This window comes from Python bivittatus, unplaced genomic scaffold, assembly GCF_059951505.1.
Source record: "Python bivittatus isolate LINGU-HERP-01145 unplaced genomic scaffold, Pbiv_v1 ctg000960_np1212, whole genome shotgun sequence".
Classification (NCBI taxonomy): domain Eukaryota; kingdom Metazoa; phylum Chordata; class Lepidosauria; order Squamata; family Pythonidae; genus Python; species Python bivittatus.
The window spans coordinates 259,838-281,037 of NW_028277124.1; the positions used below are offsets into that span (position 1 = coordinate 259,838).

General features: G+C 37.7%; 1 protein-coding gene across 4 annotated transcripts in view; it reads right to left on the reverse strand.

Annotated features, from left to right (window-relative positions):
- LOC112541346 (uncharacterized) overlaps nucleotides 1–21,200 on the reverse strand; it is a 124,025-nt gene that overhangs the window by 12,982 nt on the left and 89,843 nt on the right. Inside the window, exon 4 of one of the 4 annotated variants that reach the window (XM_088131389.1) lies at nucleotides 181–346. The exons of the other annotated variants lie outside the window; for them this stretch is intronic. The gene's annotated coding sequence lies outside the window, so the exon portion shown is untranslated. The remainder of the gene's footprint in view (nucleotides 1–180; nucleotides 347–21,200) is intronic. 4 annotated transcript variants of the gene reach the window in all.

The window sequence follows — 21,200 nt, forward strand, 5'->3', positions numbered from 1 at the left end:
AGAAGGTTAGCCACTTCTTGGAAGACTACTAATTAAATATTATTGGTACTATTGGGAAAAGAACTGATTGACAAATGTCAGATCACATTCTGCAAATGTATTCTCACTAGAAGCACTGAGGCCCATAAGGACTAACACTTCAAGCCAGCTGAGGTGCTGGTATGATGATGGAATGATCACCTTTTTCAACCAGCTTTCTTGGACTTCCGTGATATGGACCAATCAGAGATCAGCTTTCCAGGTTCAAATACAAGAGCCCAGTCAGCCCAGTTCAGTTGCCTGTGAGCTGTCAAGAGGTACACCACAAAGCAGCTTACTCTGCCTCTGAAGATGTCAGCCACGGCTGCTGGTGAAATGACAGAAACAAAAGAAAACTAGACCGTGGCCATTCAACAGGAAAGCTCATCACTGCTTTATTGATGCCAGCTGTGAAAGCCTACATCAGCATATTGCCTTTATAATTGTCTTTCTAGCACATGTTATGTCAGTACTTTTTTGGCCTATTCATGCTTTAGGAATCGGTGAGCTTCCTCCGAGAATCTGTAGAAGTGTCAGAAGGGTCAAGGCTATGGGCAGGAAACTCTGGAAGTTGAAGTCCACCCATCTGGAAGTTGCCAAGTTTGGGAAAAACCCCTGAAGAGGAATACCACTACAAAAACACAGCAAAAAAAAAATAAAAAATCATACAGATTAAGAAGTAGTGTTAGATGAAATTAGATGCAGATTAAGAAGCAATTGTCAACACAGCCTTTGAATATTTTATTATGAAGATTTCCAATATTTTAAATGATCAAAACTGATTATTTAAAACCCTCATCCCTAGTTTTTATATACTTGCTATTGTTCAATATGTTCAATCAAACCTTTACTGGCATTAAAAGGACGAAAAAGAAAGTATAAAAACACACAGTTACATATCGAAAATTAATCAGAGGGGTAGCCCTACTCTTTGTGGAAATGGTTTGCGTTTACTTTTGAGTACTTCCTCCAAGAATTTAGCAACAATTCTAGTAATTGCAAGCATGGCGTCTCTCAATAAAATTTGGCAGGATGAGACAGTGTTTCATGGGTATGTGCCCTGCAAAGGTTTTAAAAGCAGTTCGTAGCAGAGAGTCTCAACTAAGTGGCAGTCAAAAATTATATGGTGGATTGTATCGGGAGTGCCGCAAGAACAGAGCCTCTTGTGATTGGGGATGTGTTTATACCTTCTGAAAAGTACCTTGGAAGGAAAAGAATTTACTCTGGCCAAAAAGAAGGCCCTACGCTGAGATGGAACCTCAAGATCACACAAATAATGTGCCATTTTACCCAAGTAAGTTTCAATACCAAGCATGGCAGGCAAACAAACGTGGGGTTAAGCAGGTCTGAGTATACACTTGCTATTGATAATCATGTATCAGATGAAATGGATGAAATCTTACATTAAAACATTTGCTATTCTTCCGTGATTTTGCTGCAGCAGACTAATATTATTACCTCTCCAAAGTTCCATTCAGAGGGACTTGAATGCATTTAGACTGCTTCTCAAAGTTTATAATAGGAAACGATAATGGTGATATCAAACTGCTTTCAACTGAGAAGTCAGGTAAAAGATACCATAATAACTAACCTACAGAAAAATCATATTAGAGGAGGATACAATAAAACTAGTTCCACAAAATTGGGTCCTTCCATCCTTCCACTGGCTTGCAGATACTTGAGGCAACAGGGTCATTTTCTTAAGGTCTTATGGCTGAATTACTCAGTTTTGCTGGCCCCAGTAAAGGTTGTCTGAGCAAAGATAGTGAAATGCTAGGAGTTTACAGGGCAGGGATTATTATACACTCTATAATTTATGATCAGGAAATAAAGTGAAGCATGTGGGTAGGAAAGGCAAGTTATCAACTAGGCCGGAGGGAAAACCTGACTGGTAAGGGGGCAGTTACTTTACAGAGCTAAAAATATAAACATTAAAAGAAAATTTCTACAGGGCAAATTGTGATGAAAACAGTTTATTGTTCCACAGTAAATCATCATCCATTGCACAGTAGTAAGAAATGAAATGGGCTAAGGAAGGATAGAGCGCTAGCGGCAGGAGCTGTCTGTTCATGCAGGCTACAACAGTGATTGAAAGGCTAAATTACAGTGAAGCTTGTATTCTGTCTTTTTGCCTCCCACGTAACATAATGTTAACAAAATGACATGATGGCTAGCCAAGTCTAAAGAGGAAAACAAGGTTTGCTAATGGATAGAGCTGAATACTTCACCTAATTCTGCTCCATCGGTCCTATCGATTGGGGGAATGCAAGTACAGAGCCCCAAATGTAGTGAAGAAACCAGTAGGAGAGTAAAAGGGACTTCCTGAGGTTGTTGCCCAAGCAAACAAACAAACAAATAAAGCAGGTGCCTAAATACTATTCAGTTTACAACTATTTCCTCAAAGTCATTACACGTTAAATAAATCCTATTATTATGGAATCTGTAACCCCAATTATTATTTTGCAAGATATAATTATAGATCATTAAAATAGCAGTGTTACCATTTTCCCATTCAGTCTCTTTCTCTCTCTGCACACATAAGTTCTTCTCCCTATATATAGTTTTTCAGTTATAGAAAGAGCAATATTTAACTTTTCTCCTCCACAAACATATAAACAACAATCCATAATTAAGACTCAATTCCCAAAATAAAAGCTACATCAAAAGCTGAAAACGTTTAATGCAACATAGTAATATAATGTTTACATTTTTGTATTATCTATTGCCACCCAGCCCTTTTTAAGGCAATATGACTGTAGATTATAAAAGGTGTAGACTATATATTAGTGCCTATAAAATGGCTTGTGTTGTACTTCAACTGGAAGTGTAAAATCACCCCAATCAGTTGTGTGAATTTTTTAGTTAGTGAACTTATATGTTTCCCACTAATGTTTCTTTAGCACTTAAAAATGAGGGTACTTGTTAGATATGCTGATTTCGCAACATCCCATTTAGCAAATCACAAAACAGCTAAGCATTTCTTCTTTTTAACAATGACTCCAAGGCAGATTACAGAAACTATTGTAGGTCATATGTAACTGGGATATCAGATGTTTCCAGTATCTACTGAACAGCAATAGCTACATCTGATAGACCTAATTAGATATGCCCCACAATAAAATCTAAAAAAAGAAAGGAACCTACAAAAAAAATAAGTATATTGTACATTGTATCAGAAATGGTTTTACATTAAGACTTGTGTGGCAATGAAGTGATCCCAAACTGGTGGAAGATTGGAGTTCTAGCGATTTGTTGCAATCTTTGAATAAGCATTAATTTACAAATGACCGGTTATATCAAATATCCTTTGCTATGGAGAAGTATGTATTTCTTTGTATAGGAACAAAGTAGCATTCCCAACTTGAGAACTGAAATGATTCCAATCTATAGACATGTAGCAAAGGCAGGGGAAGTTGAAATCAGTATTTTAATGATAACCATTGGAAATCTTTTCTAAAACCACCATATTATTAGAAGGTATTCTTCAGTGTTTTTTAATGTCCAAAGAAAAACTTATGAATTGAGAACAATCTGTCAGGTTCAGCCTGGCATGGCACGCGCCATCCCACCTAGTCAGTTTCAATGCCCCCGTGCGCCATCCCACCTAGTCAGTTTCAACGCCCCAGGCTCAGGCAGCCAAAAGAGGAAGCAACCAAACCGCAAGTAAATTACCAACAGGTGGTGGCAATCAACCAAAGGCGGAATTCGAATACATTGTACCTGCGGATTTCCCCAACCACCACAGGCAAGCAATCAACAATGGAAACAGAAGCTCCGCAGCTCAAGCAGCAATCGCCAACCCATTAAGAGCAATCACGAGCTTGCCTGCACGAGAACCGCCATGCCAGCACAGCGACCATGAACCAAGGACCATGGCTGAACCTGCCATCTGGAAGAGGGGAGGGGGAAGCTGCGGGCAAGGGAAACCCAAGTATGGGCAGGGGCGGAAGCCAGCAGGGTCTTATGGAGCGCGGGAAGGGAACCCTATATAAACTAATGTAAATGTATCAAAGCCAGTTCTGGCTTTGCCTGTAACTGCATGCATTACACCTGAGTAAACTACTTTAGTCTGAACCTGTGTTTTGTGAGGGTTTCATTCGGCGCTGAATGCAGCAACTCTTACAGAATCCATGGTTTATCTAATCTGTGATGTATGGCGGTGTCTGCTATATCTAAATTATGCTTCTTCAGTCCTCCTTTAATAGATAGTTCTGTGCCTCCTAAAGGCTGTCTCCATTTGCACCTAATAATAGACCAACCTTTTTTTTTTCTGTTGTGTCCCCATGACATTGCCTTTATCTCATCCCCGGGCCATGAGTGAGACAGGCTTAAGTCATCCTTAGCTGTACTGGAGTTAAAGTAGTAAATTTCCCACTTAATCCAACATTGCCCAAGGGCACCCTCAAGATGTGTAAAATTGGTTAGGCTTTGGCATCTATTACCTTGGAAGGAAATCAATTGATGTTATTTTCAAACAAATTATGTTATCACTTAATTGGGCCTAGATTCTATTATCACTGTATATAGTGAATCAAATGTTCTCTCTTTTGCTACTGACATCCTTTAATGTGTTTGAGAAAATGTAGGTAGTGAATTTATACTCTGGATGTGGATACATTTTCTGGTTTCTTAACTATTGTCAATATTAAACCCAGAATTAATATTTCAAATATTCCCTAATATGGAATAAATATAGTTTGTTACTCTGCTTGAAGTATATCAACACTTTATAAGGGTTCAGTTCTCATTCTTAGTGTTTCTCCCTCAACCTTCAGAATGAACCAGGAAAAATCTTCTTTTGTAAGAATTTATAAATAATCAAAATTTATTTTGTTTACTACACTGATGTTTTGTGGCCCAGAATGTATTCAATTGGGTCAATTGCATGAAGATTTTTTTTTTTTAATATTACAAACAATAATCTATCTATCCAGCTATACCCTTTACCATCTATTCCATCCCCCCAAAAATGGTAGACAGATACAATAATTCATGTTTTATGTGGAAACTCCATGATCATACAGTTATTTTTACTGAATATTGGTTATTTCAAGCTTTTTTTTTTTTTTTTGCAAACTCCCTTGTTGAAAGTTGTTATGCATCATTTTTTATTATTAATATAACAAAATAAATGTAAAAATCTTCATTGAACTAAGCTGCTAAAAGTTTAGCTTCTTCACAGCCTTTTTTGGCTGACTGGTAGATTCCTTACTCTCGTAATTTTATGTGGCCATTATTAAAATTCTTATGGATAATTATCTCAGGGATAATGCATTCATTTTAGTATCTTTGCTTGCTAAAAACAAACACATTTAGTGCTTATATAATAAGAATCTGGAAGAACTGGGGCAGGGCTAAGTTTTTACCTGTTAAAATATGAAGATAAGTTAAAATAGAATTAAGGGAATCCTTCTCCTTTCTTTTTTCCTGAGTTGCTTGCTGTATATTGAAACTTAATGTTTTCCTTACACAATTTCCTCAATATTTAGTTATAACACTATGGGGAAGAACCAACTCCATCCAACTCTCTTGCCTCAAACCCCAATTCTTATTTCGGAGACCACCTTGGAAATCAGTAACATAACACTGTTAGATAACAGATAGCAGGTCCAGTATGAAAGTTTATGTACTTTAGTTTGAAGCGAAAACACACTTTCTCAGCTAACTCTGATTTAGGTTGTTTTTAATCCTACTTCAAACTTCCAGATAATAGGCAAAGCAAATTTAGGGCGATCTGAAACTTTTTCAAGCTTGAGGCTGCACCTGCAATGTGTGCATATCACCATTTCACATACAGTCCACTTTCACTCCCTTTCCACCCCTAACTCCTATAGATATACATGCAAACATTGCACTCCCACTTCCCAAGCAACTTCCCCATGCCAATCCACACACTACCCCTTCCTGAGACATCTGGCAGGCTCTGGGAGGATGGGGGGAGGTAAGCTAATCTCCTTTACTTTTAGTGACTCTGCACAAGGACACAAGAATGCTAGGCATCCTTCCAGAATCATTGCTTCAGGTCTATAGGCTATCACAAAGAAGAGGGAAGTAACATAATTCCTTTCCCTCCCATTAAGCTTGCTTTTGTGGTGGTGGGCAGGATGCAGCCAGTACTGGTTTGTTAAGGGCTTTCAGATCAGATGGCATTATAAAGCTGCTGATGAAGATGATGACCAAGTCAGGAAGACTAAAATAGGAGGCAGTGTTTTAAAGCTAGATACAAATGCTATAACCTACTTGCAGGAAAATTGATTGCCTCTTAGAAAAAAGAAAACTTATCTAGTCTTTCTTTCTATATAAGGTGCTTTTACTAAAATATTTGGTGATAAAGATTAAAAGGAAAAAGAAAAAAAATATAAGCAGCTAAGTGCTGTCTCATTTTCAGGTAGTCTAAATAATTCTTCCAAAGGGCTCTTAACAGCCAGCTAGATGGATATAACCAGATGAAATTGGATTATTTATAAAAGGATGCATGCATACTAGAATTGATTTGGAAATTGTCTTATAACAAGCATCTCACTTATTTGAAAAACAATAAGGATTCTTTTCCTAAATATTCCCTCTCAGTAGTCAACAGACTTAATTCTTGTTTATGTGATTAGATATCTAATGCATTCCAAAGAGACTTAGCTGGTTAGCGTAAGTTAAATAGTACTGAATTCCTTTTTCTTAAATGTGATGACACCTCTATACATTGACATTACCAGATGGAATACATAGAAATCAAATTTACTATATTATTGCTAAAAGGAGGTGGAGGAGCTCAATTATAGTATCAAATATATGGCCAGGTATTGACTGTGGAGCAGATCCTGAACTGCTCATGTGCAAGCTCCAAGTCAAGCTAAAGAAGAAGAAAGCCAGTCAGTTTCCAAGATATAATCTTGAGCTAATACCCACCATTTTCAAGGAGAACATTAGGAATCACTTTGAAGTCCTGAACTTTATTGATAGAGAACCAGAGGAATTATGGAATGAACTTAAAGAAGTCATTAAAGTTGAATGTGAAAAGAGACTGTGAAAAATGAAGAAAGAGAGGAGAGCCAACTGAATATCACTACAAATTGTGGAAATTCCCAAGAAGCCAAAGCCAAGAAAGAGAAAAATCTCAAAAAGGAACTTAACAAAGAGTTTAAGAGAATTGGCTGGTGTGGGTCTTCCGGGCTGTGTGGCCGTGGTCTTGAAGTCTTGTTTCCTAACGTTTCGCCAGCACCTGAGACCGGCATCTTCAGAGTGCAGGAGCACAGACAGGAGCAGTTCTCTCTGTGCCCAGGGTGAAGTGACCCTTCTGTGGGTATGTATAGAGATCTGGGGGGGGGGGTTGGGTTACTGAGTGGCTGCTTGTTTTGAAGTCAGCATCTGTGTGTATTTTCCTGGGGATTAGGCAGGGTTTTTTCTTCTACTGAATTGTTAACGAGGGGCTGCTGGGGGTGATTAGCAAGTTCATTGTGTGAACTGTTCACATGTCCTGGTGGTTGAGCTGAGTTCGTTGACCTTTTGCAGGCTGTATTTTTCAGGATTGGTAGCCAGGTTTTGTTGATTTTTAGGCTCTCCTCTTTTTTATTGAAACTGTGCTGGTGTTTGTGAATCTCAATGGCTTCCCGATATAGCCTGGTATAGTGGCTGTTGGTGTTGTCCAGTATCTCTGTGTTTTCAAACAGGATTTTGTGTCCAGTGTGCTTGAGAGCATGTTCAGCTACTGCAGATTTTTCTGGTTGCTGTAGTCTGCAGTGTCTTTCGTGTTCTTTTATCCTGGTATGGATGCTGCGTTTTGTGGTCCCGATGTATACTTGTCCGCAACTGCATGGTATGCGGTATATATACCATGCAGTTGCGGACAAGTATACATCGGGACCACAAAACGCAGCATCCATACCAGGATAAAAGAACACGAAAGACACTGCAGACTACAGCAACCAGAAAAATCTGCAGTAGCTGAACATGCTCTCAAGCACACTGGACACAAAATCCTATTTGAAAACACAGAGATACTGGACAACACCAACAGCCACTATACCAGGCTATACCGGGAAGCCATTGAGATTCACAAACACCAGCACAGTTTCAATAAAAAAGAGGAGAGCCTAAAAATCAACAAAACCTGGCTACCAATCCTGAAAAATACAGCCTGCAAAAGGTCAACGAACTCAGCTCAACCACCAGGACATGTGAACAGTTCACACAATGAACTTGCTAATCACCCCCAGCAGCCCCTCGTTAACAATTCAGTAGAAGAAAAAACCCTGCCTAATCCCCAGGAAAATACACACAGATGCTGACTTCAAAACAAGCAGCCACTCAGTAACCCAACCCCCCCCCCCAGATCTCTATAAATACCCACAGAAGGGTCACTTCACCCTGGGCACAGAGAGAACTGCTCCTGTCTGTGCTCCTGCACTCTGAAGATGCCGGTCTCAGGTGCTGGTGAAACGTTAGGAAACAAGACTTCAAGACCACGGCCACACAGCCCGGAAGACCCACACCAGCCATCGTATGCCGGCCGTGAAAGCCTTCGGCAATACTTTAAAAGAATTGTTAGAAGGGACAAGAAGCAGTATTACAACAACATCTGTAAATACATTGAAGATGGAAACAGACATGAAAAAACAAGGAAAGCCTTTCAATTTCTGAACTCGGAAGGAAATTCCAACTTCAAATTGGTATGCTAAAGGATACCAATAGACAGATAGTAACCTATTCAAAGGAGATCGAAGGAAGATGGAAGGAGTATACTGAAACACTATATCGTAGAGATGTCAACATCCAAGATACCCTAGAAGATATTCCTTCTTTACTTACAAGAACCTCTAGTACTAGAAGATCAGGTTAGATCAGCACTCTGGTAATTACCAAGTTGGAAGGCTACAGGGATTGATGGAATACTCACTGAAATATGGCAAGCATCAGAAGAAGAATCAGTCAAGGTTCTAACCAATTTATGCCAGGAAATCTGAAGAATGACACAGTGACCAATTGATTGGAAGAGGTTAGTCTACATTCCAGTGCCAAAAAAGTGAGATTTAACAGTGTGCAAACTACTGTACAGTATCCTTAATTTCACATTCTAGCAAAATAATGCTTAGGATCATCCAACAGAGATTACAGCCCTACGTGGAAAAAAAGATTACAGATGTTCAAGCTAGCTTTAGAAAAGGCCAAGGAACATGAGACATTATTGCTGATGCATGTTAGATAATTGAGAAAGAAGTCAGTATATGCTTTATTGATTATAGAAAAGCCTTTCATTGTGTCAATCATGTCAAGCTGTGGAAAGTAGTCAGAGAAATGGAAATCCCAGAAGATCTCGTTGTCCTCATGAGAAACTTACATACAGGTCAGGAAGCCACAGTATGGACAAAACATGGTAAAACAGACTGGATCCGGGTTGGCAGAGGAGTGCGACAAGGCTGCATACTCTTCCCTTATTTATTCAACTTATATGCTGAATATATATTAAGGGAAGCTGGATTGGAAGGAGATGAGTGTGGTTTTAAAACTGGAAGAAGAAACATCAATAACCTGTGCTATATTGTTGACACTACCCTTGTAGCCAAAAATGCAAAGGATCTGCAAGCCCTAGTACTAAAAGTCAAAGAGCACAGTGAAAAAATGGGACTAAAATTAAATATAAAGAAAACCAAACTAATGACAACAGGTAGAATAACTAACCTTAGAATTGACAATGAAGATATTGAAGTAGTGAATAGCTTCTGCCTTTTAGGATCAACCATCAACAGTAAAGAAACAAGCAGTCAAGAAATACAGGTAGTCCTCAGTTTGTGTTCTGTTCCTAAGGTCTACCCTTAAGTCGAATTGTATGCAAGTTGGAACACTATTATTGCATAATACTGTATAAGTAGTATTGTGTAATGAACTCAAACCATTGTGTATTTAATTGAATCATGTATCTAACTCGAACTTTGCTACAATAGGCTCTGCTTTTAATCTGGGTTGTCAGTAAACAGGCATTCTTAATCTAGGGACTATCTGTATGCCATGGGCTAGCACTTGGTAGAGCAGCCATGAAGGATTTGGAAAAGATATACAAATGCTGTGATGTGTCTATACTTACAAAGATCAGAATCATGCAAGCCATGGTATTCCCTGTAATTCTCCATGGAAGCAAAAGTTGGAGTTTAAAGAAGCAGGATAGGAACAGTATTGATGCCTTTGAACTTTGGTGTTGGAGAAGACACCTAAGAATACCATGGACAGCGAAGAAAATGGATTATCGAACAAATCAACTCAGAGTTGATTTCTCTTCTGTTCTCTTCTATTGCAACTCAGAGTTATCACTCGAGGCACAAATCACCAGACTCAAATTATTCTACTTTGGACATGTTATGCAAAGACCCAGCTCTCTGGAAAAGGCTCTAATGCTGCGAAAGATGGAAGGAAAGAGAAGAGGATGACCAGCAGCAAGGTGGATGGATTCAGTTACAGTGGCAATGAGTGCACCATTGGGAGACTAGAAAGATCAGGTTAGGGATAGATCATCATGGAGAAAATCTATCTATGCAGTCACTAGGAGTTCAAAATGATTTGATGGCACATAATCAATTTTAAAAAATAGGATGCCAATAGTTAATCTTCTATTAATTCAGCAGCTGATTTCAGCATGCATGTTCATTGCATACTATGTGCCATTTGGGAATGAGCCTTCCCAATTTGATTTTTCCTATTTGCTTCCCGTTCAAACAGTATTTTTTATGAAGACAGTTCAAGTATCAGACTAGGTGAGGAGTGCTGGGTAATTAAATGTTTGGAGAAGGTATAGGAATGTGAAGTTGGTGGCATATCAAAGGATAAAGGGAGCTTATTTATTGTCTGACAAGGTCCCATCATCTGTAATATTGTCACATTATGCCTGGAAAAGACGTAAATGTCAGTAGAACACTGTAGTTGAAGTCAGTGGAGGAGAACCTCTTCAAGGACTCAATTTCTTACCAAATTGAATCAGGGTTATATTTTTTGCAACTGGTAAGCAAATTTCATTTTCCAGCTTCGTTTAAAAAAGGAAAAAGAGAGCGAGGGAGGGAGGGAAAGTGACAAGGAGGGAGGAAACAAAGGGGGGGGGACCCCACAAACCATATCTATTATATGGTAAACATTTTTCAATGTATCAATAATTTCTAAAATTTGTATTGATTCCAGTATGAAGTTAAAAGCAGATGATTTCAGTACTACAGGCTTTTATGACAGTAGATAAATTAATAATGGATATTGGATTACATTTCAACTCAGATTTCTTGCAAACTATCCTAACAACTGTAATAATCTTTCCTCTGTCCTTCTACTGTTTATATTCCTTCAGTTTATCCTTTGTTGCTTAGACCAATACAGCACTATTAGCATCATTTCATTAACTTCTGTAAACATCGAAAATTCTGTAAAATAAATTTACACTTCCTATAAATAATAAAAATAATCCAAAAATAGTTTTACACTCCCTTTTAAAATCACTGATTCTATGCTTTGCATCCTTATTAAAACCAAGCTGTTAACTGAGAAAAATGCATCTAAAAGCCTATTTTTTTCTAGTTTGGATCTTATCTCAAAGCAACCTGTTTTAATGGCTTCAGTGGAACTCCGTCCTTACCAATATTTGCTTCTCTTGGGCACATGCCTACAGCTGAGCTTAACAAAAAGAAATGAGCAACTGTCAAGAAGGATAATGAGCAAATAGCATCCTTATATAGAAGTGGCCAGGTCACTTTGGAGGCCTAATTTAAGATCCTAAAAAGTCAGAAATAAATTAGCAACTAAGATATTTTCTCTAGGTGGAAGCAGATGGAAGTGTAGGTAAAAATTCCAAAGCTGCAAATAATGCTTTTATTTAATTACATGCCTGAATAAGTCAAAGACACTCTGAGGGCTCCACGCCTTTTGCTACTCTTGTTGAATGGCTAGGGCTGCAAAGTGCTTATCATATGGATTTTCTTATTAAGTCATTTATATTTGATAATAAATTAAACCTGAGAAATGCAACATTTATCAGTAATTCTCCTTACCTGTATTCATTTCTGGTGCAGCCTGGAATCAACATATTCATTTTAGTGTGAATATGTTGATTTTATATTCGTTGAGTGTGAAATGAAATATGGTATAGAGCCAAACTGCTCACTGAACTTTCATCATTTTTTGAGGGGGAGGGCCTCTCAAAATTTGGAAAGATATAATCAGATTTAGAGTTCTGGACAAAGCCTATCTCTGGAATTGTGCCATTAAACATAGGAGTTATGTTTCAGAAAGGGATTTTTGTAGGCCTTATATTGCTGTCTCAGTATCAAAAAGAACCTTCCTATTTAGAACATGAATGGAACCAAGAATTATTTCTGATTATTTTATATGTAGGTACTGCAAAGTGGAATTTGTATGTAAAATGAAGATCCCTTTTTTCTGAATCTTCCCTCTATTCAGGATCTTATTTTGTTCTGTTCATTGGAATTTTTCATGGTGCTCCCTTTAAAACAAACAAATAAATGAACAAAAACACTATTAAAATATGTCACCTTTGCCAAAGTATATACTGATGTGTCCATAAAGTCACCAGCATTTGACTTTTTAGTTAAGGAGACTTAACTATTAATTTTTAAATTTTCTTTCCTGCCTCACTCCTTTGTGATATACTTGCTGTCCATACTTGTTACAGAAGAAGTGAACTGCTATGATTCAGCCCTCACGCACAGGATGCAATGAGTTGCTTTCATGAGATGTGCTTGTAATTTGGTCTCAAGGTTTGGATTGTTGCCCATTTGCCAACTCCATGCAAAGAGGATGGACACCTAGAAGCTTCTTATTTATTTAAGACACCTATCCACAGGCACAACTGCCATTCAGTGAAAAGGTATAAGGATTGGATTTGTCAGAAAGCAGAGGAGGCTATGGGTGTGGTTTATGCTGTGTGGATTGGAGGTGCCATATATACCAAGGAGCAAGAACTGAAGTCACTGGAGGAAAGCAGGCACAGAGTTGGCAAGAGGATTCCTGGAGGAAGGAGGAATGTGCAACTGAGGAACCAGCAGCTGACAGAAGGATCAGAAAGAGAGATCTGTGGAATAGGCTGGCTGGGGAAAAGAACTAGGGCTGAAATGGGAAGGACAGACCAGGAGTTAGTGTGGAAAAGGGTGACCAAGGTCATGGAGTCCCAGCAAAGATTTATTTTACCCTCTTTCCATTCTCCTCTCAAGGTGTAGAGCAAGCCCACAAATGAAAGTACTGTTAAGTTGGCTAAAGGAGAAAGCATAACAAAGCAGTAAAAACTTCTGTACATGTATGTATGTATGTATGTATGTATGTATGTATGTATGTATGTATAGTAGTTTGTTACAGAGGCCACTCTATGATAAGAACAAGCTCAAACAATTTGGTTGAAAAGTACTGTAACAATAGTATAGCACCTTAGTTTGGAGAAGTAACTGTGTATAACTGGATAAGTTCCTGCCCCACCCTCTGATATGCATAAATCAAATTAATGATTGTAATAATTGCATATGTAATGTCATCTGTACACTTTTATACATGGGGCTTTTTGGTACAAAGTGCAATGTATACTAGTGAAGGTGATTCATGGCTTACTGACGGTGTTAAGTTTTTTCTACAACATAGTCCTACCACATCTGTGTTTTCAGAACATAATGATGGCATACTATCTATAGCCAAACATTCAAGTTTCTTCCATTGCAGTTCAGCTTTTTCAACGTTCTTTCCCAGTCCTTGAAATACGTCACAGCCTATGTGGGTAACATTTAGTGGTAGAAGTCTAATAATTCTTTAATCCTTTTCAAATTATAATCCATGCCTCTGATGAACCCTGAACACTGTGCACTATGTGAATCATCTGTACTTTTATCAATAGCAGTGGAAAATGTTTTGAAATCTTCTCCTATTTGATCCAACTGTTTCTTCACGTTATCTGCTAAAGCTATAATCCTGGGAGCAACTGGGTTAGCAGATTGTCTCGTGCCTTCAGAAACTTTCTTCTTTCCAGGACTGGGTATTTTCTTCACCTATGAAGACATTCTTTTTCAAATATATCTTCTGAAAAAGGTCACAATGAATTAGCTGTCATTTCACTTACTACAAAACTTGTTCTTGCTGAATCTTCTCTAGACTTGTTAAGACTTGGCGGGGGGGGGACGATTGCCTGACAAATGCTGCTTTAAATTACAGAATTGTTTCCTCTTGAATTTTTTCATGATTTCATATTTTTCACAATGCATTGAGTCATAGTACTGATGAATGTTATATTCCTAGAGAACAGTGACCATTGCTGAGAAAAAAGGGACTGAATTTTATCTTTTAAAACTGTGAAAAAATTTAAATTCTCTCATTGGTCTTGGAAAACTGTTTTTTCTTCCACAACTGTTTTTTTTTTTTTTTTAATACCAAACACATTAGAACTGGTGATGCCATCTAAAATCAGCAATCTGTTACATAGCAAATTGTTTAAAAGGCATCCAAAAATAATTTGTGCAGTCTTGTGATACACATCAAAAAGATTGCTGCACAGAATTGTACAACTATACTTCACTTTTACTCTGTATTGTTTTCAGTACTATTGCTGATTAATTTAATATTGTTGTGGGCTGGAGAAAATGACTTGGAAGACTATAGGTTTGAGACCCTGTCTTATAGCTTCTTGTCCAGATAATAAATATTATCGAATGTGAGTATAATTATCTTGCAACAATGATAGCTAGATTAATTGTAATGTCAGAGATTCTATTAAGTATTCTTATTATATAAAAGAAAAGACCATTATAGCCACTGTATGGGGAGACCTGATTCAAGTCCTCCCTCCACCATGAGGCTCACATGATGTCTTTGGGCTAGTCACTCTGTCTTAGCCCAACCTACCTCACAGAATTGCTATGGGGAGAAATTGGAGGAGGAGATGCCACTTTGACCTCCTGGAGGAAGGGCAGGATATAAATCTTACAAATGAATAAAATAAATTATATAGTCAGTCAAGAGGTAGCATTAAAAGAAGTGTTCTGTTTTTGCCTGAGTGAGACAAACTTCTGTATACATGATCAGAGAGTATGTAAAAAGTTGTTTCTTAAAGAGCTATATCAACAAAACCCTGCTTCTGTGCTAAATTACCAGAATGAATATTTGGCTTGTCAAAGTCTTTTTTTTCCAATTTGTTTTAGGTATACTTGTTATCTCATTTTCCTTTCCTTCTTTTTACCCTGCCCTGCTGTCAACTGCCTTGCCCTTCTCTTATCCACTTTGCTAAGTTCTCTCTGCTTTCTGGCTGTCTACTTGCATTCATTATCCACTTAACCTCTTCCTTGATCTTTTTCACAACTGATCTAAAGGCTCATTAGCACTGTGAAATTCTCTTTGGTTCCTTCTTGTAAAAACATATTATTGAGTGTCAGAAACATCCATAATGTGGGATTGCACAGGTTGGAGAGCTGGGAAATCATTGGCTACTTGACTGTGATGGAATGGAATTATGAAGGCCAAGCTCAGGGAGACAAACATTTTCTTAGCTCACCAGAACCGCGCGGGAGGAACAAGAGGATGAGACTGGCACCTCCCTGAGGAATTCACACTGTTGTGGCTGGAGGACTTTGGGAACTGGGGTTTTAGTCTGGGAAGATTCTTGCTAGAGGTTGTAGCTAATAAACATAGCTGGACTGAATTGGCATTGTCTCTTGGAGTTCCTTGGGCTAGCCCTGACATCAATCTTCCCAAGAAAATCTTTGTCTCCCTGAGCTTGGCCTTCATAATTCCATTCCATCACATTGACTGAAATTAAGTCTAAACAAGGTTCCAGATATTTTCTAGTTTGTTATAGTCTGCTCCCTCCCTTCCCCGCACTTCTATTTTCTCTTCCTGTAGCAATGGCCACCTTTTTATGCCACTGGGCATGTTCTATTTTCATGTAGCTACTGATAGGCATCCTCCCCCAACTCTTTTGAGTACTCCTCTAAACACTGTTTCCCCAAGCCTGTTATTATTACTTTTCTTTGTGAAGATATAATTATTTTGGCTGCATAAGAAAAATCACTGAACTAAATTAGCTATTTAGCCTATCTACCTCATACCTGGTACTTAGGGGTGGCAGAACATTAGGTTTTCTTCAAACAAAGTTCATGATCTTTCAATAAAACACATATTTAGATACAATGGATTTGTACTGAAAACTTTTTAGTGGTTTTACTGGCCAAATATAACATTTTTGAAAGTATCCAGACTTCCCCTTTTTCCTTTTTAAATAGATTGCATCCCTTCCCATGTCTTCTGAATCATAAACGTAGATGTTAAACTGCTTGTGAAAGTGGATTAAATTCTGTTTGCATGGCAATACAGAAAAATGCATTTCCTTTTTCATCTTATAACACACATATCAAATTGATTTGTAGATGCAATCATTCTCTGTTCCAAAACCAGGATCCAAGAAACATTAAAAATTAAGTATTTAACAATAAAGATTAACACTGAATTTGTATTCCTCCCATTCTCTTATAGAGCATTAATGACACAGACATTTCAGATAAGCCTGCTGGTAAAAGCCATACTACACTTTTGTTGTTCCCTTCAATATCAAAAGCACAATATGCTAGAATTATATTAAAACAAGTGGAGATTATGCAGCATCAGTACTTGGAGGAACTAGAATTACCACTAGCATTTCACCTAAAGGAAAATTAAAAGTGAACATAGAAATCCAGTTCAGAGAGAGAGACAGAGAGAGAGACAGAGAGAGAGAGAGATTTTTCTATATCTGTATCTATATCACCAGAAAGGATGGTAAGTCAGTCTGCCACTTGGTCAGCAGATAGATGATTGAAAACATGACATTCTTTGAATTGCAGAAAAGAGACTGAAGACTGAATTAAATTAAAAAGATGCAGGAAAAAAGGCCTGGATTGATATTTTAAGGGCTGCATTGAGCATTCCCAGAGTAGAAGAAATATCTGGTTTCTCTTGAGAGCAGGTGGCAATCTGAACATTATTTTATATTCTATCCTAAAAAATATGCAGAATGAAAACAAAGTAGCATCTTCCAACTGATGTTTTCAGCTGTACACACAAAATCTACCCAAAAAACAATCTAGAATGATAGATATATAGCTGAGGGGTGTGATTATTTCAATTCATTGCAAGAAACTAATAAGAAGTGAAGAAAGATAGATCCAAGTTGACAATTTTGGAAAAGAAATAACTCATTTGTTTATTCCACTGATGGATTTTCTATTTTCTCTTGTGTGTAAAGCTGTTAGATTTAGAATGTCATTCATCCTTCCATTGTGGAAGTGTAATATTATTTTAGGTATAGTCTTGGAATCAGCAAAACTGATAAAATATTTATTAGATTTCAGATGATTGAAGCCTTAAGATCTTCTCCAGTGGTAACTACAGAAACAAACCCAAGTGCTTCACAATATTTATTACATTCTAAGATTATTTATTCTGGACACAAAATGTGCTATGGAAAACAAATTACAGTTGGATATAACAGCAAAAGAGAGATTGTTCTGTAAACTTTAAGGATTGGCAGGTATTAATGTTATTTATGTTGTAGAAAAGTCCACTTGGATGCATTGATTGATAATGCCTATCTCATTAATGTGAAGGATTTTCAATATTCATCAGTTAAAATTAACTTTTTCTTCTTTCAGCCTATACTTATACACATATACAAGCAATGCTAAAGTGGAAATATGTCGGATGCCACACCACCTACTTCTTTTCAGATACGTATATGCCATCCACTTTAGGAAGACCCTGTTCTCTCAGATGGTGCTACCCATTGTTGAGCTATTACATTACTTCCTTTTTTCTTCCTTGAGTCCATTCCTTTTTTTTCCCCTGTCATGTTGGCATTGCATGCACTGTGTGTGTGTGTGTGTGTGTGTGCGCGCGCGCATGCCTTCAAGTTAGTGTTGACTCCTGGCAACTGCCTGAATTAGTCCCTGCAATTTTCTTGGCAAGGTTTTTTGAAAGTGGTTTGCCCTTGCCTTCTTCCTAGGGCTGAGAGAGAGTGACTGGGCCAAGGTCCCTGTCAGCCCTCCCAGGTAAACCAGACAGGAAACAAGACAAGAAGAGCTAATTCTACTTTATTGTAAGGTTCCATTAACAGAATCTTGCAAGTGTGAAAGCACAAATCTCCCACCCTCCCTATTTACCACCTGGGTAGTTAGGGCGGGTCTTTCCTAAGTTTCTTTCTTTGACCATTACCCAGTTGTGGACTCCTTTCTCTTTTATCTGATTGTTCCCTTGACAGCATCTCTTTCCCCTGCTATCCAAGGCCACCCTCACATTCCATTACAATCCCCCAGCTGGCTATGTGCCTAAGGTGGGACTAGAACTTACCGTCTTCTGGTTTCTAGCCTGGTGCCTTAACTGCTACACTAAACTGGCTCTACTGCATATACATATATATTTAGAAATCAGTTCTAAACATTAAGACATCTTCCAGATAAATTAATTAGTTGCCACAAACAGGCAACCCTGTTTTTGAGTTGTACTTAGGTCTGCCAGATATAGGGTGCAAAAGATCCCACTTTATTAAATTAAGTCATCTTATTTATTTTCAGTTAAAAGGATAAGGCTCACTCTGGGCACAAGTACTTTTTCCTTTGCTTTGACCACAAATGCCTTACATATCTATGTTCTGGACTGTAGGAAACACTCAATGACAGCAACATTGTTCTGTTTCTCTTTGCTGTCATCTAGTGATTGTCTCGATTTTTGCTGCTCAGATCTGATAGCTCAAGTTGTACCACTTCAAAATTACGTGAGGTCTTCCATGACAATATATTCTTCCTCACACATTTTCTCCTAGAACTGTAGTATTAGGATAAAGGCTAATCTAGATCACTCCTCTGTATTTTTTTTCCCAAGCTGCAATGAAAACAGCGGAACTTTGAGCCAAATTTCATAAGGCCTCAAAACTAGCTTGACTCCCTGTGAGTCAGAATGAAACCTGAGTAAAGAATCTGGGATTCAATTCAGAGGACAATGTTTGGATTAGAACTCAGTGATGCTTGAGTATTTGTTCCTTTGGTTTGCCCTAAATAAATAAATAGTTATGATTTGTTCCTAGAAGCAAAAATAAAGAAATACATTTATTTATGGTGAAATCCTGTCCTCCACTCACTGTGGCGTGACCTGGCTTCCACTGTTTGTATGTGTGTTCACTGTTTCTCTGTGCATAGAACAGATGGATACACATTACATCATCACACAGGATTTCATGCATCAACTGTCCATTATGAATGGTATATCTTGAATTAATAATGTGCTATTTGTATTTATTTAGGAGGCATTACATTAATCTGTTAATCAAAATGGAGAAATAGTGAGTTAACTGATCACAGAAAAACTGCGTGACTCCAATTAACTGGGCCCATCCTTTCTACTATGCAATGACTTGTATCTCTGCTCTCTATTTTTTCCTTAAGTGGCATGTTTAATTTCCCATTGCCACTGAAAGACCCTTGCAGCATAGGTGGACAAGTGCCAAGAGGCAAGAAAAAACAGATGGCTCTGGGTATTTGAATAGATGAAGCATTATAGTAAACCATTCTGAAGGTTTGTAAGGAATTTGCTACTTTGCAATGAATTCTGCATAAAGCCCATACTTTTTATGGGTGTTTTATTAATACTGGGCTGAAATCTTCTAGTTTCCTCACTTTTTCCCATTTGCAAAAGAGTCCTCTGCTCTTCTACTAGCTTCTCAGAGTGCTTTCAACACACATTTGAATTTCTTGTGATATTTTTGAGCTCATTTTGTGTGTTATTTTTTGGATTACATGTTGCTCCAACATTTTGCAGCCTCCCTGTCTTCTCCTGCTTCCTAATCCCAAGAAGCCACATGAAGCCTTCCTTTCGGATCTAATTGAAGCATATATACGGGCTGAGGACTATAGAAAAGATGATCGTATAATGAAAGAGGGAACAGTCATATACTCTCAGTCATCTTGAAAATGAAAACTTCATTGTTAACTTCACCCTCCAGTGCACTGATGATGTTACTGAGCCTGGTAATGAAACATCTACAAGAAAACAACAAAGCTCAGAAAACACAAAGAACCCAATGGTGAAGAGTGAAGCATAATATCTAGTTTCCATGCAATATCCATTAAGAAATAAAGAAAAAGAAAGCATACACATTTTTGCCTAGGTTGCAAGTTAATGATATTTCACATACAAGTTTGATTATGTTTCAAATACTGCCTTGAATATGTAGCTGCAAAAAGAAGTCTTGTGACACCTTAAAGACTAAAGCATTTATCATGCCATAGGTTTTCAGGGTCTATAATCCACTTTATCAGGTGCATGAATTATTGTCCTGAATATATATGCATCTCAGCTTGGACTTGTAGGGTAGACATGATAGGCAGAATACTAAAGATTGAGGTCCAAGGAAATGAAAAGTAGGAAGTAGAGATAGTGGTAATTACTGTCTTGAAAGCAGCTGTTTCCAGAACAGATACTGTTGCTTTGATTAGCAATATGTGGTTTGATATGAACTTTGTCTCTGTCCATAGTAAATACAGCTGTACTTTTTGATTAATTCTAATTCAGCTTCACACCTGACATCTGTTATGTGAATGATCAATGTCAAGGAGATATTTTGTGCTTTTGCTAAGGTCACAGAAATGACAGGCTGGCTTTGAGAGGCATGATATTTATATGTTTTGACCCTTAAACCCAAAGCATCTGTCCTTAGGAGCTCACATGTTTCTGCTGCTGCAGCAATGTGCTAGACAGAAAGGGTAAGCTCAAACAAGTTAAAAATGAAGATGGGAGGGAAAGAAATATAAGAAAAATGAGTCTATGAACTTGCTCTTTTTTTTCATTCCTGTGGCAACCTATTCCACAGAAAAGGCAAAGAGAGCACAGTAAACAGCCATAACTATGAATCCAAGAAGATAGTTAAGTTGTCGGAACTCACAGCGATGGCAAAATTGGCAGTGATTATAAAGGAAAAAAACATTGAAAAAATTTAAGAAGGACTGGAAGACTTTTACTGTTTCTTGTACGAAATTGAACATAATCAAATAGTGACATATGGGTTTGATGATTCATTATAATAATAGACTACTGGGAAGAGTAGAAGTCTTATAAAGTTAAACAAGGTTGTATGAAAAGTTTTTCGTATATATCTTTTGCAAAGGAAGTCGGAATTCGTTTTTATACATGTTTGTATATGTTTG